The sequence below is a fragment of the Pipistrellus hanaki genome (assembly GCF_964339955.1).
Source record: "Pipistrellus hanaki genome assembly, chromosome: 12".
NCBI classification, from domain to species: Eukaryota; Metazoa; Chordata; class Mammalia; order Chiroptera; family Vespertilionidae; genus Pipistrellus; species Pipistrellus hanaki.
The window spans coordinates 45566735-45581248 of record NC_140514.1 but is presented as its reverse complement, the minus strand read 5'-3'; the positions used below and the strand labels follow the sequence as shown (position 1 = coordinate 45581248).

The 14514-nt window shown below is 38.1% G+C and overlaps 1 pseudogene across 1 annotated transcript; it reads left to right on the top strand.

Annotated features, from left to right (window-relative positions):
* Positions 1-13067: 13067 nt before the first annotated feature.
* LOC311630772 (E3 ubiquitin-protein transferase RMND5B-like) lies at positions 13068-14196 on the top strand (annotated as a pseudogene). Its single transcript has one exon. The product of its transcript is annotated as an E3 ubiquitin-protein transferase RMND5B-like (transcript).
* Positions 14197-14514: the final 318 nt, after the last annotated feature.

Here is a 14514-nt window from a genome sequence, read left to right as displayed (position 1 = left end):
ATTGGCTGCCTCCTGCATGCCCCCTACTGGAGATCGAGCCGACAACCCCGGGCATGTGCCCTTGACCAGAATTGACCTGGAACCCTTTGGTTCACTGGCCAAACCCTCTATCCACTCTGCCAAACCAGATAAGGCCTAAATATCTTAATAAGATTCCCACCCTTTCTTTCTCAGAAATACATACAGATTCACTACCCCTCTTATATACGCGCGCGCGTGCGCGCGCGCACGCGCGCGCACACACACACACACACACACACACACACACAGCTCCACACATCATCATGTGGGGGTCAAAATATAACTTTCCTCTCACCTTCTGAGTACTTAGGGCTGTGCTAATAATCAATTCAACATAAGACAGATTAACAGGAGAAAATGGCCAATATTCATTACATATGTGCACGGGGTGCCAAAAAATATGAGACCAGGAGCCTCATTGGACAGGTAAGGTTTATATGTCATTTTGGACAATAAAAATAAAAAAGGTAAGGGTCAGGGGTTTTAAATGGAAACGAGTAATTTATAAGGTAGACATGTGGTTAACAAATTCTTTCTGGGTCACACAGAAACAACGGGACACAGCGGAATCTAACAAACAAGTTTTGCTTCATTTTCCTATATCTTGCCACATTTCATTTATATGATGAGGCTCCCTTCATTTAAGCAGATTTTTTAACCTGAATTCCTCCAGGCAGGTAGGGGGAAAGGCAACGGTTCCTTCTGAGTCTTTTTTTCTTAATAACTAGCTTAAAATCAAAACCCCAAACTTTGGTCGCTCCCTCTCAATCACTTCAAAGGGAATTTTCATTTTAAACAAGGACTCTTCAGAATTGATAACTCAAATGATCAAATTTGAATTTTTTTAAAATATTTTTTTAATTGATTTTTAGAGAGAGAGGAAGGGAGAGGGATAAAGAGATAGAAACATGGAGGAGGAATATCAGGGATCAGCTGCCTCCTTCATGCCCCCACTGGGGATGGACCCAAAACCTGGGCCGGTGCCCTCTTGGTTCCCGGGTCGACACTCGACCATTGAGCCGCACCAGCCAGTCACATTTAAAATTTTAAATGAGGTAAAACTTGAATAATGTTTTGGGATCACTTCTCCCCTTATAAATATAGATGCTATCTTGCCTCCTCACCTAATTCCTCTATTGATGTTGTCTGAAGAAAACAACATTGTATTCCACTTTTCCTGTGTTTTTACGTACCATCCTTTTTGTTTTGCCCAGAGAAGAACTTAATAGAGATTACAGGTTCCTGAAATTAGTTGTGTTTGCTTTTCAAAAGACACATTTTGCTTTGAACAGTCTTGTCTGTGGGCTCATGGGATGTGCTGCTCTGTTGGAAACCAGAGTTAGGTAGGTGGAAACATCACAACAATTATTCCTAATTGCCAGGGCAACCTTGCTTTTTTAGCACAAGGGGAAACTGGTGTAGTTGACAGAGTGTATATCTGCTAAACAGGAGAAATGCAATTAGCAGTTGGTTGCGACATGGGAAAGAGAGATTTTACTTTATAACAACTGGGGGGGGGGGGGGGGGGAAGACTTGGGAATTATTTAAATGAGGCACCATGCATGAACCAGCACAGACACTGCACTGCTCAAGGTCTATCCTAATCATCAACCGCACTTCTTTTCCAAAGCATATTTGAAAAACAAGTGAGCTTTGTCTTCATAAGCTCATTATATATAAATACACTCATTAATTAGGAGTAGAAAAGCAGGAGCTTTGTAGTTAGGCAACTCCAGTGTGAGCCTGGCTCTGCCATTTGTAAGCTGTATGCCTTTTTGCATGTTGCCAAACCTTCATTAGCCTGCTTCCTCTAAATCTGAATAATAATAAAACATCTTCAGAGAGTTGTTATAATGGTTAAAGGAGATGATTATTATTTTTGAAACCATTGTGTTATTTAATTATGTCATTCACATTTCAGTCTAGGTTTTTATTAGCTCTAGGATATTAAACTATGAATTTAAACTTGTCATGTGTAAAATGCATTTATTAATATATAGCTTTCAGAGATAACATGGAGAACCCGCTGAGTATATAAACACGTGAACATCATATGTCATGAAGTCTCTAATTCCTGCTTGGCTGATACTAATTGCTCAAGAGATGGCTATTCCTCTTTCTCCTTCTTTCTTCCTTCCTTCCTTTCTCTCTTTCTTCATTCCTCTTTATTTCTTCCTTCTCATTTTCACTGCTGAGGTACAGTTAAAACGTTGGGAAAGATGCTACCTTGATTGCATCAACACAGAATTCCCCAGTTAGCAATTGCCTCCCATCCCCCTCTGAAAGCTCTGTCTCCAATTACAGAGCCTGACAGAGTTGCAATAAATAACTCCACCAAGTTCAAATCTGAATCCTTCAGAAGTGAAAGATGGGCGATTTTACATGTGAGGCCACAGCTCATCTCTTTTTCCAATCAGAAATCTAATAAAAAGTCTACCAATGGACTCCCCTTATAGGTTCCCCTTTTAACTTTCAATGAAAAGTGTCACTTTGGCTCATTAAAGACAAGAACAATAGTCAGAAGATGAATTTGATCAAACTCCCGAAGGTCTTGCCAGCAGCCTCAGAGGAAAGCAGGTCCCATTAGGCAGGAAGATGAGTATGCAGGCAAGGGACTCTGGGCCGGGGGCTGGGAGAGAAGGCTGTCTTTCTTTAGGCCTCAGGGGAGAAAAAAAGGCAGGGAGTGAATAATGATTCCTATGTTTTCCATAGCAGTATCTGTAGGGTTGAATTACTTCAGAATTCACGTCCAACTCAACATCAGCATTGTGTCTGAAATTTTCCTGCATCCAATTCCTCCATCTCAGAGTTCAGGCCCATGCCTGCTTATATGATCTCATGGACTCACAGTGTATTTCCAGTGAGACATCTTAAGTTTAATCAAGCTTTGTGTGTTTATCTTTTTGTTGTTCCTCCAAGAAAATCTACCACAATGCTAGTCACAGGGCTATTATTAACAAATCCTTGTTTACAGATAATATGATCTACAGTTCCATGTACAGTTCCATGACAAAATAAATGTTCATCCTATGGTAAAGTTTTATAAAAGTTTAATTGAGCCAAAATTTTGATGACATGGCCAGAAGAAAATCTCAATGGACTGAGAAAATGCTCCTGAGAATGGCAATTTTGCATTCCTATGCATGCACTTAGAAGCAAAAGAGTAGTATAAGGAAAGGACATGGAATCTATTGGTGCTTGATTAAGGAGTTGGGAGAAAGCAAAGTGGGTACAACTCTAGGATTAGATAAGCAAAATTAAGAAACTCATAATTTTTTTTTTACATTGGTGGTTACAATATAGTTAACATTTGTAGTACATAGAGATAGTATGTGGGGAGCAAGATAGCTATGAGGGTTCTGTGGTCTCATGCTTTAACTGTCTAGTGCTCTGGTCCCTTGGGTTGTGATTTCAAGGGGTCTAGTAAAGAAATGACTCTAACATTTCAAATGTTTATGATCCCAGATGCATAAGAACAATGCACACAGCTCATTTAAGGTTGTTGTTACACATATTCTGCACCTTTCCCCTGCGTTCAGTTTCTGCCCTGCACTTAGTACTTTTCCTTTGTGTCCTGCTTGGGGCTCCTGCCCTTTCTGCACATTTCTTATTCTGATTTCAGGAGTCCCAGGAAACAGATAGGCGGCCGAGAAAAGCAACTCTAGACCCAGCTTCCTGCAACCACTTCTACTTCCATCCGACCCACACAAGAGACATATAAATATCCCGCCCTCCCTGTTCTTGCTCGCTCACACCGACACACTGGTCTCAGCCCGCTGTGAGAGAAGGCAATAAAATTTCTTAAACTCTCGCCATGTCTCTTGGCTTGGCTCCTATCGGTGCAGACCTAACAGTTAAGAATTGACTTTTGCTAAGAAAGCTATAGGTAGGAATTTATGGTCAGACCTTCCTGTGTAGGGCCTGCCAAGTGGTCCCCTTGAGCTTGCCTGGAGTATTACACAGTTTCCTTTTCATTCACAGTGCTAGAGAGCTATACTTGAGAATTCTTAAAGCCTCAAGAAAAACTTATTCAGATATACTTTAAATATGGGCATGACTTAAAATTTTAAAAAGCTTATGTATTAAATTAATTTTGGCTGCAATAAAACTGCATCCCAAACATCTTAAAATCACAGTGTTTTGCAAGTATATGTGCTTCTTCTCCAGATTATTTCTTGATAGAAATTCTGTAAGAACTTTCTAAGTAGTTGCCCTAATTCCCTATTTATCTTTCTGTAAAGGAGCCGAAGTGGTCTTTGCTAAAATGTAAATCTGATCATGTACCCCAAGGGCTTCTGTTCAAATTTTAAGTAACATTCAAACTTTACTTTGGCCTCTCCTGCCTCACACGATTCAATGCTGCCTACTTCTTTGACCCACAGCCACTCTCTTCTTTACCCTTCAAGAGCCAATGTATAGCTTTCTTCCACCTCAGAAACCCAAGCTGTTTCTGCCTCAGGGCCTTTATACTGAGTCACTGCAGTACTAAGTGTCAAAACAACAGTTGAATGTTATTCTTAGCTATAACACTATTTATTGCTATGTATGTTTATCTTTTGTTTTAGGTCCATTGAAGTTTTAGGGGAGGAGGGATCTTGTCTGCCATGATACGTTCTACCTTCTTGTTTTAATTATCAAGAATACTACTGTGCCAATATCTACTCAACATGTGAATGAATCTATAAATTAACACACCAAATGAGATATAGCCACGGTGTCTCATTGAATCCCTCTAAAGAAAAAAATCTATCATTATGCATATTACGAATTTGAGTCCTAATATGAGCACACAAGTAAGCACAAAAAATAAGCAAAAAGATTTTAAATGTTTTAAAATGTCCAACAATAATCCTATTCTCTCTAGGCATGTTTAGTTATTCTAAATGCAAAATGGTTAAAATACCAACACACATGTATGAGTGTGTGTGTGTGTGTGTGTGTGTGTGTGTGTGTGGTGTATCTTAAGAGAGAGTAAGAACTTTTTGTTTTGTGAGATAGAATAAAAATAATATTTTTATACATTTTGAGTGGCTTTAAAGACTTATGAAAAAATATTGTTTATATGACTTAAAGCTTTGAATACAGTTTACAACCAACCTCTTAAATCGTGCCTTCACTTTCACTGTGTGCATAACTATATATACTTTTTTATTAATTGCATATGGCTTCAGTTGAATTTTTAGGTTTGCAGACGTAGTACAAATGTAAAACACATTTTGTTATTTGATAGTTGGCTATTCAGCTGTTAATCAGTAAAAAAAAGTTTTTTGATCTGTTTTGTAGTTTTCGTTTGGCGTTCGTTGAAAAATGGAAAATCAAAAGGAACATTTTCTTCATATTTTGCTTTTTTATTTCCGAAAAGGGAAAAACGCATCGCAAGCTCATAAAAAGTTATGTGCTGTTTATGGTGACAAAGCCTTAAAAGAACGGCAGTGTCAAAATTGGTTTGCCAAATTTCGTTCTGGTGATTTTTCACTCAAAGATGAAAAACGCTCTGGTCGTCCAGTTGAAGTTGATGACGCCCTAATCAAAGCAATAATCAATTCGGACTGTCACAGTACAACACGTGAGATTGCAGAGAAGCTTCATGTATCACATACATGCATTGAAAATCACTTAAAACAACTTGGCTATGTTCAAAAACTCGATACATGGGTTCCTCACGAACTGAAAGAATCACAGTTAACGCAACGCATTAGCAGCTGCGATTTGCTAAAGAAACGTAATGAAAATGATCCATTTTTAAAACGACTGATAACTGGCAATGAAAAATGGGTTGTTTACAACAATATCAAGCGGAAAAGATCGTGGAGCAGGCCAGGTGAACCAACTCAAACAACATCAAAAGCTGATATTCATCAAAAGAAGGTTTTGTTATCAGTTTGGTGGGATTACAAAGGAATTGTCTACTTTGAACTCTTACCACCCAACCGAACGATCAATTCTGATGTCTACATTGAACAACTAACGAAATTAAACAATGCAGTTGAAGAAAAGCGGCCCGAATTGACAAATCGAAAAGGTGTTGTATTCCATCATGACAATGCAAGGCCACACACATCTTTGGTCACTCGGCAAAAATTAATGGAGCTTGGTTGGGATGTTTTGCCACATCCACCATATAGTCCTGACCTTGCACCATCTGATTACTTTTTGTTTCGATCTTTACAAAACTCCTTGAATGGTAAAAATTTCAATAATGATGATGATGTCAAATCGTACCTGATTCAGTTTTTTGCTAATAAAAACCAGAAGTTTTTTGAACGTGGGATTATGATGCTGCCTGAAAGATGGCAAAAGGTCATTGATCAAAATGGGCAATACATTACAGAATAAAGTTATTTAGTTCCATGAAAAAATTGTCTTTGATTTTCTTTAAAAAATCCGCAATTACTTAGTTGCCGACCCAATATTATATAGTGTTGATCACTGTGAGAGAAAAATGGTTGGTTTATTATGATAACCAACCAAAATGCAGTCATTTACACATTTTTAATGTGCTCAGCACTGGGGGATGTACTTTTACTCGTTCGGCACAAAAATATCCTTAAATGGCCACTGAATGTCAAGCAGTGTGGAAAATTCTAAGAAATAAAAAAAAAATGTGTTCTTTAGCCACAGCGAGGTTATAGTATAATACAGAAGGGAAGCATGACCTTTATAAGCAAACTAGCAGACTGAGTTAGACAAGATGCAATTAAGATTTGAATTGTGGATAATGAAAGCAGAAATACAGAAAGACAAATACAGAATTTAGAGGAAAAGATATTATTAAAGCAGAAAAAATAATGGAAGATTGACAAAAATGGAAAGAAAATTAATTTAATTTGGCCAGGTAAATCATGTTGGGGAGACTCCAAATTAGAAACCAGGCATGCATATGTGTGCATATATCTGTATATGTGTGCATGTAACTTTTGTAACTATGAACATGTTAGACATAATATGCCTAATGCACATAACAGCAAGTAAGCAATAGGAAATCCATATAGTTGCCCACCTTTTCCTAGTTCTTTATTTAATTGCTTATCCCATGTTGATTCATACTGTAGATCTCACCTGACATGTACAAGTTATTTCCTAAAAATAAGGGGATATAGGCTTAATTATATGGAGGTAGGTTTTTGATAATGTGAGAAGAGGAACTTACTTCTTTTCCCAACTCATAGTTGCAACATCTCACGCCAATCTTGGAAGTGCTGCTTTTCATAAGCAAAAGATTACTATTAGTTTCTTTTTTTCACCTCTCATATCGATTGCCATTCAATTCACAGAAAGGAGGAAATCAGACCTTATTCAGGAAATGGAAGCTACTTTTGTTCATTTCACATAATAGCCAATTTAAGTTAGAAATCATATCCATTTTCTATTTTGGATACCTGTTTCACAAGCTCAGCACATTCCAAGATGCCTATTTTATGAAGCCAGCAAGGATATTCAGAGAAATTGTCCATCACATACTTCATATCCTAAGATTACCAAGCTCATCATAAAGACAATACTGGATTGATTCCAATTATTAGACAAACTATAGTAGTGTAAGAGATCAGTAAATAAGAGATAACTTATCCTTGAATTCAAATTACTGAACTATTGATGCAAGAAAACTTGAGATATTAAAATATGTATATAGAGTTAGATATATAAAAGAAACTAAAAAGATTAACAAATAACTATGAGAATAAAGAAAATAGATCTAAATAAATATTTTCACTTTATAATCTGTGAACCTATATATTTGTTCTAGTAATGATACTGTTGTTCAAAAGTTTATTGGAGCCCAGACAGTGTGACTTAGTTGAGTATTGACCTATGAACCAAGAGTTCATGGTTCAATTCCCAGTCAGGGCACATTCCTGAGTTGCAGGCTCAGTCCCCATTGGGCGGCATGCAGGAAGCAGCCAACCAATGTTTCTCCCTTTCCTTCCTCTCTCTAAAAATTAATAAATATATATTTTAAAAGTTTACTTTAGCTTTTATAAAACTATATTTAGAGTAGTTAAAAACAAACAAACACATAAGTCATATTTTTAGTCCATAAATAACTATTGGTTGTAGAAATTACTTGAGGGAATCAATTATATCATAGTCCGAACATTTTTTTTTCATTTGTTCTCATATTCTTCCCAAAAAGAAATGAAGAGGAAAAAGAAAAAAGTGACAGACTCTAAAGATAAGCTCTAAATGAAAATTGTGGAAGAGATTTACATATCATAATGATAGACTGTAAATTGTACATGTTAGTTTTGATGGAAAACTTATCTTTTGAATACATAAATTATGCTTTATCTGTGGAAAATTAAGTCTTATATTTAATCATATATTTTAATATAACCACATATTTTACTTAATGGGATTCTTACAATGTAGGCAATTCTGGGAATACATAATTTTTCTATGATATTTTTTTTCTAAAATTTCTATAAAGTGATTAAAAAATGGGAAAAAATTATGTTGACAAGGTAACTGTGGGGGGGGAAACAGATTGCTAGATTACTATTTAGGAGTAAACATCTTTAGAAAAACAGTTTCAATTATAAAAGTTCAAAGACATTAGAGAGTAATATTGTACTTTTTTTTAACTCTATAAGTAAACCAGAATTATAAAAATTCTAAGTATCATAATAATTTCTTTCTGTTTATTTGCTGTGTTGTCCCTTTTATTGACTTGAAAACATAAAATTCCACATGACAGAAATTGTTTGCTTTCTACCCAAAAGTAATATCCACTTCACTGATAAAAGAAACTTGAACCCTACTGGTTTGGCTCAGTGGATAGAGTGTTGGCCTGTGAACCCAAGGATTCTGGGTTTGATTTTGATTAAGGTCATGTACCTTGGGTGCAGGCTCCTTCCTAGCCTGAGCCCCGGTCAATATTAATGGCAAAACATAAGGTCTATTCTTAAATATAACTGAAGAAATAAAAGTTAGGAGTTAATTTAACAACTATAAGACAAAAAAAAAAAAAAAACACAACAATACAAATATGGTTTTGAGACTGATTAAATATGAAGGAAGTTAAATAGAGGAAATTGATTAAGGTTTGGTGATGTTACTCTTTGATTAGAGAACACAGGAATAGCCTTTGGAGCAGAAAATATGACTAGTGTTTGAGTGTTTGGGCAGGGCGGGGGGGGGGGGGGGGGGGGAAACTTAACCAATCAGGAACTTAACCAATCAATTGCAAGAAAATTTACTCACTTTAATGTTTTCTTAGTCATTAGAGATTTAAAAGGTGCCAAATTAGCATTTATACCCTCAGTAGAGAAAAATTACTAGGGATATGTGGAGTGAGGTCATGGAAACATATATAACTTAGAATTTACTGGTTTGTGCCCAAGGTCTGGTTGTTTATGCATCATCTATAAGATTTTTCTCATAAAATGTATCATAAGATGGGATAATAGCAGTGAGCCAAGGCCCCTTCTTATACTAAATCTATAAAATAAAATAAAACAGAATTAGACATGGTCCAATGAGCAAACATTTAATGAGAATATAAGACAGTCATATATGAAAAGATAATACACAATTCACAGCAAGTACCAAAGGAATGATTATCCATAGAATGTGCTGGATAATTTGCTGAGCTAGGTAGCTGGTTAGTTATCCAAGGTAGGAAGTTTTCAGCAAAGAAAACTAAAAGCATATTGTAGTCTACCCACAGCCAATTATGAATTATAACAATATGCCCCTTTATATTAGATTAAAACTTTTAAAAGCTAAAATTTATTGTGTTCACTAATGTTAGCCTCATATGAACTTTTTTATTTAATCTCATGATAATTTTTAAAAGTTGGAATGATTTTTTGGTATGTGATGTTTAAAGTGGCTTAGTAACTGAGCTGGTATCACAGAAAGGCCTCATGTTTAGTTAGACCTTTCTACAGTATGGTTTAGTTAGACCATACTCCAACTGCATGTTCTGGCCACAACATTGTTCTTTGTTTTCTATTCTCAACTTACTTGCTGTCATTTGCATATATGACACACATATAATCACATTTCATTAATTGACTTATGAGAATCTCTTGTGCCCCGAGTGTGTATTCTGACTCCATCTTATACTATTTATGTTAACATGAATAGGCCATTTATCTTTTGTGCGTGTCTGTTTCCTTATCTGTAAAACAGAGATGAAATATCTTCCCTGCCAATCTTTCAATATTGCTTTGGCTTGTAAACTAACTACTGGATAGAAGACAATTTTAAGAGAGAGATAGATAGATAGATAGATAGATAGATAGATAGATAGATAGATAGATAGATATTATAGATAGATAGATAATAGATAGCATCATTTATTTTAAAGGTTTTTGACACATGCAATGTTCATGAGGTAATTCATAAACACAATATTGAACATCCAAAAATAAAGTATTTGGAAACTTATTTGGTAATGGTAGACTATAATAAAGCAAAACATTAGAGTTAGACAAAGAGTATTTTAGAGACAAATTTCAATGGCTAGAGAGAAAAAAATCTCACCATCTCCAACTCTTCTGTCCTCAGTTTCCATTTTTAGGTGCTCAATGTTCCACTGTATCTAACACCCCTCTCCAAAAACAATGGTTAAGTATTCTACTTTTATTACTGCACTGAATACTCGACCAACTCTGCCTCAGTTTCCTGAATTAAAATGATTGTGACAAGTATCCACAACTTGAATAAATGTTTAAGTAGTCTAATACAGTGATTGGCAAACTCATTAGTCAACAGAGCCAAGTATCAACAGTACAACAATTGAAATTTCTTTTGAGAGCCAATTTTTTTAAACTTAAACTTCTTCTAAGGCCACTCTTTCAAAATGGACTCACCCAGGCCATGGTATTTTCTGGAAGAGCCACACTCAAGGGGCCAAAGAGCCACATTTGGCTTGAAAGCAGCAGTTTGCCAACCATGAGCCTAAGGCAATGATGGCAAGGATTCCTCAATTTTAAAGCAATATCTAGAAATAGTCATCAGAGAGGACAAAGGAAAGCAAAACAAAACTGAAAACCACAGTCAATGTAAAAATTATACTTAAAAAAAATGTTTAAAGTCTGTACATTGAGAATAACCACACTATCCTCATAAATCTGGTACATTTGCTCTTACATTAGTGGATCTGTAAGTAAATTCAGTAAAACACAATTGCAATATTGGAAAACTGCAAAGGTATCAATTTAGATGATCTATAACACACAGAGAAGGGAAACTACAAAGTACAAGTTTTTGTCATGTTAATTAGCATAACTCCCTATTTCTCGCAGTCAATAAAGATTCAAATCAATTTCCCAAATTTGTGCAGAACGTGAGAATAATCAATAGCCACACTCCAGTTGTAAGTTAGGAGGATTTAAAATTAAAGTTTCTGACAAGGTGATAGGAGTCTTACTAAATCTATACAGCTTCCATCACAAATAAGTGCTGCCTTCACTAATAACAGCAAGTCCGTGAATCAGCAGCTAGGTTTAAAATGTCTGTTGTCTTTTTAAAATATATATGTTGCTATTGATTTCATAGAAGAAGGAAGAGGACGAGAGACAGAAACATCAATGATGAGAGAGAATCATTGATCGCTGCCTCCTGCACGCCCCACACTGGGGATAGAGCCCACAATCCAGGCATGTCCCCTGACTGGGAACCATGACCTTCTGGTTCACAGCTCAATGCTCAACCACTGAGCCATGTCGGTTGGGCATAAAATGTCTGTTATCAACACAACTTGGAAATATTCACTCAAAAGCCCAAACAACTTCCTAAATTATTTTATTAATGCATCAATAAATAGGCTTTAAGTACCTACCATCAGTTCAAAATTGTGCTGCTGTTAGTTCCTATATTGTCAGAGCCAAAGAGACCTCTATGTGTTTGCCAGTTGTCTCACTGCCCTCATCATTAGAATCTACTCCTCTGATTGTAAACCTGTTTGTGAACAATGAGTGTTCTTAAGGCATCTGTTTTGTCCTCGCTAAAGTTTTCCCATATAACCCACATTTACCTACTCCATTACAATGTTTATATATGGCTGCCACTGCCTCGAATGCAGTGAGCTAAATTCTACTTCCTAAATAGAATATTCCTCTCAGTCATTGCTCAAGATCATGCCCAGATTACATCAACTGTCTCAACCCAGGAAGGGAAGATCTCACCTTTCTTCTCCTCAGGCTTGGTAGGATAAGAAAGTATCCTAAATCACAAGCCCAGAAAATGATCGATCATTATCCTCACATTGAAGATAATGGCCTGACACAGTTACTGGGATCTTGGCTGAAGGAGAAGACTGCTATGATTCATCACTAGGCTAGCCACACTGCAAAGCTCATGTTAATCCTTCTTTTCCATGAGTGTCTGACAGCAGTAGAGTAATAGACAAGTGAAGTGGTGCCAGATTACGGAGAGCCCTGAAAAGAATGCAGGAGAGTTTGCAATTTATCTGATAAATTGAGTAGGAAAAAATCCAAGTTAAAGTAGAATTTTAGTATAGTGACATACACTGAATTGCTCACAAAAAAAAATCCCGTCTTTTCTTCTGTCTGGTGAAACCTTTAATAGTGTTACTTTTACTCACAGGAGATTCTGTATTTGGACAAACAAATTATTGCCACCCTGTAGTTTAAGAAGATCATCATGTGAGGAGGTTTAGATTCATGGACAAAGTATTCATTATTTAGGATACCATTGAAATAGCCAGCCATTGGCCAAAGAGTAATGTTTTGTTCAATATATTTTACCTACCTCTCTTGATCAAGCATGTGTACTGTTGGTTCATGTCACCTCAATAACCTCACTTCTGCCAAAGAGAGCTTTTGTTGTGTGTAAATAAAAATAGAATGTAGAATGACTTCTTAGTTCTGACTTGCCTGGAAGTTAATATTCTTTAACTGCTTATTATACTCTCTCAAAATATCATTGATTTTCCCCATAACTTTCCCTTTTTATTATTGAAACTTAATGTTTAGTTATGGTACATGCATTTTGATTTCTACATGTAATTTTCTTTCCTTAGCTTATATAATAAGAAATAGGCTGGAAGCTGGGGGTCCAGGCTGCAGCAGCAGGCAGAGGCCACCATGGAGCAGGGTGAGAGCATGGAGAGAGAGGTTGACAAGGTCCAACAAAAGTTCCTTACCTACGGGCAGCACTGCGAGCAGAGCCTGGAGGAGCTGCTGCATTATGTAGGGCAGCTTCAGGCTGAGCTGGCCAGTGCAGCTCTCCAGGGGATCCCTTTCTCAGCTACCGTCTCTTTGGTGATGTCCCAGTGTTGCCGGAAGATCAAAGACACCGTGCGGAAACTGGCTTCAGGCCACAAGGACATTCACAGCAGTGTCTCTTGAGAGGGCAAAGCCATTGACAGGGACTTTGACTTCGAGGTTTGCGGTGTAGTCTCCGATGCGGGGTGGGACTCCCGGGAGAAGCAGCAGCAGATCCTGCAGATGGCCATCGTGGAGCTCCTGTACCAGCAGGGCACGCTCAGCGTGGCTGAGGAGCTGTGCCTGGAATCCACACTGAACGTGGACTTTGATTTCAAGCAGCCTTTCCTGGAGTTGAACCGAATATTGGAAGCTCTGCACAAATATGACCTGGGACCAGCGTTGGAATGGGCCATCTCCCACAGGCAGCGTCTGTTTGAGCTTAACAGCTCACTGGAGTTCAAGCTGCACTGACTGTACTTTATCCACTTCCGGGCTGGTGGCCCTGACTAGCAGCTGGAGGCCCTCAGCTATGCCAGGCACTGCCAGCCCTTTGCTCGGCTGCACCAGCGGGAGATCCAGGTGATGGTGGGCAGCCTGGTTTATCTGTGGCTGGGCTTGGAGAAGTCCCCTTACTGCCACCTCCTGGTCACCAGCCACTGGGCTGAGATCTGAGAGACGTTTACCCCAGATGCTTGTTCCCTCTGGGGCTTTCTGTGGAGTCGGCCCTCAGTGTCAGCTTGGCCTCTGGCTGTGAGGCACTGCCTGTGCTGATGAACATCAAAGCTGTGTGTAAGCAGGGGCAGCGCACAGGGATCTGGAGTCACAAGGACAAGTTACCGATTGAGATTGAATTAGGCACGAAGTGCTGGTACCATTCAGTGTTCACCTGCCCATCCTTCGCCAGCAAACGTCAGATTCCAACCATCCCATCAGGCTCATTTGTGGCCATGTTATCTCCCGAGATGCTCTCAACAAGCTCATTAACGGAGGAAAGTGAAGTGTCTACTGTCCCATGGGAAATGCATCAAATTCTGACTCCTGCCGGGAGGAACTTTATTTAAAGAGGCTTTTCACCCATGAGACTTGCTGTCTCACTGGAGTGGTTGGCTTCAGTGGACTGTGGTTCATTTCAGAATTGCCTGAGTGCCACAGCAGGGGGGTAAGGAGGGAGATGAGCCAACCTGCACTTTTCAGCTGGCTCCTTGACTGTACGGGCAGAGAGATGCTGGCCTCTGTATTCCTACTGTCTTCGTTTATGTTTGCCACTGACTTAGTAGCAATGGACAGAAGAGCAGAGGACCTGGGTGGCAGTAGC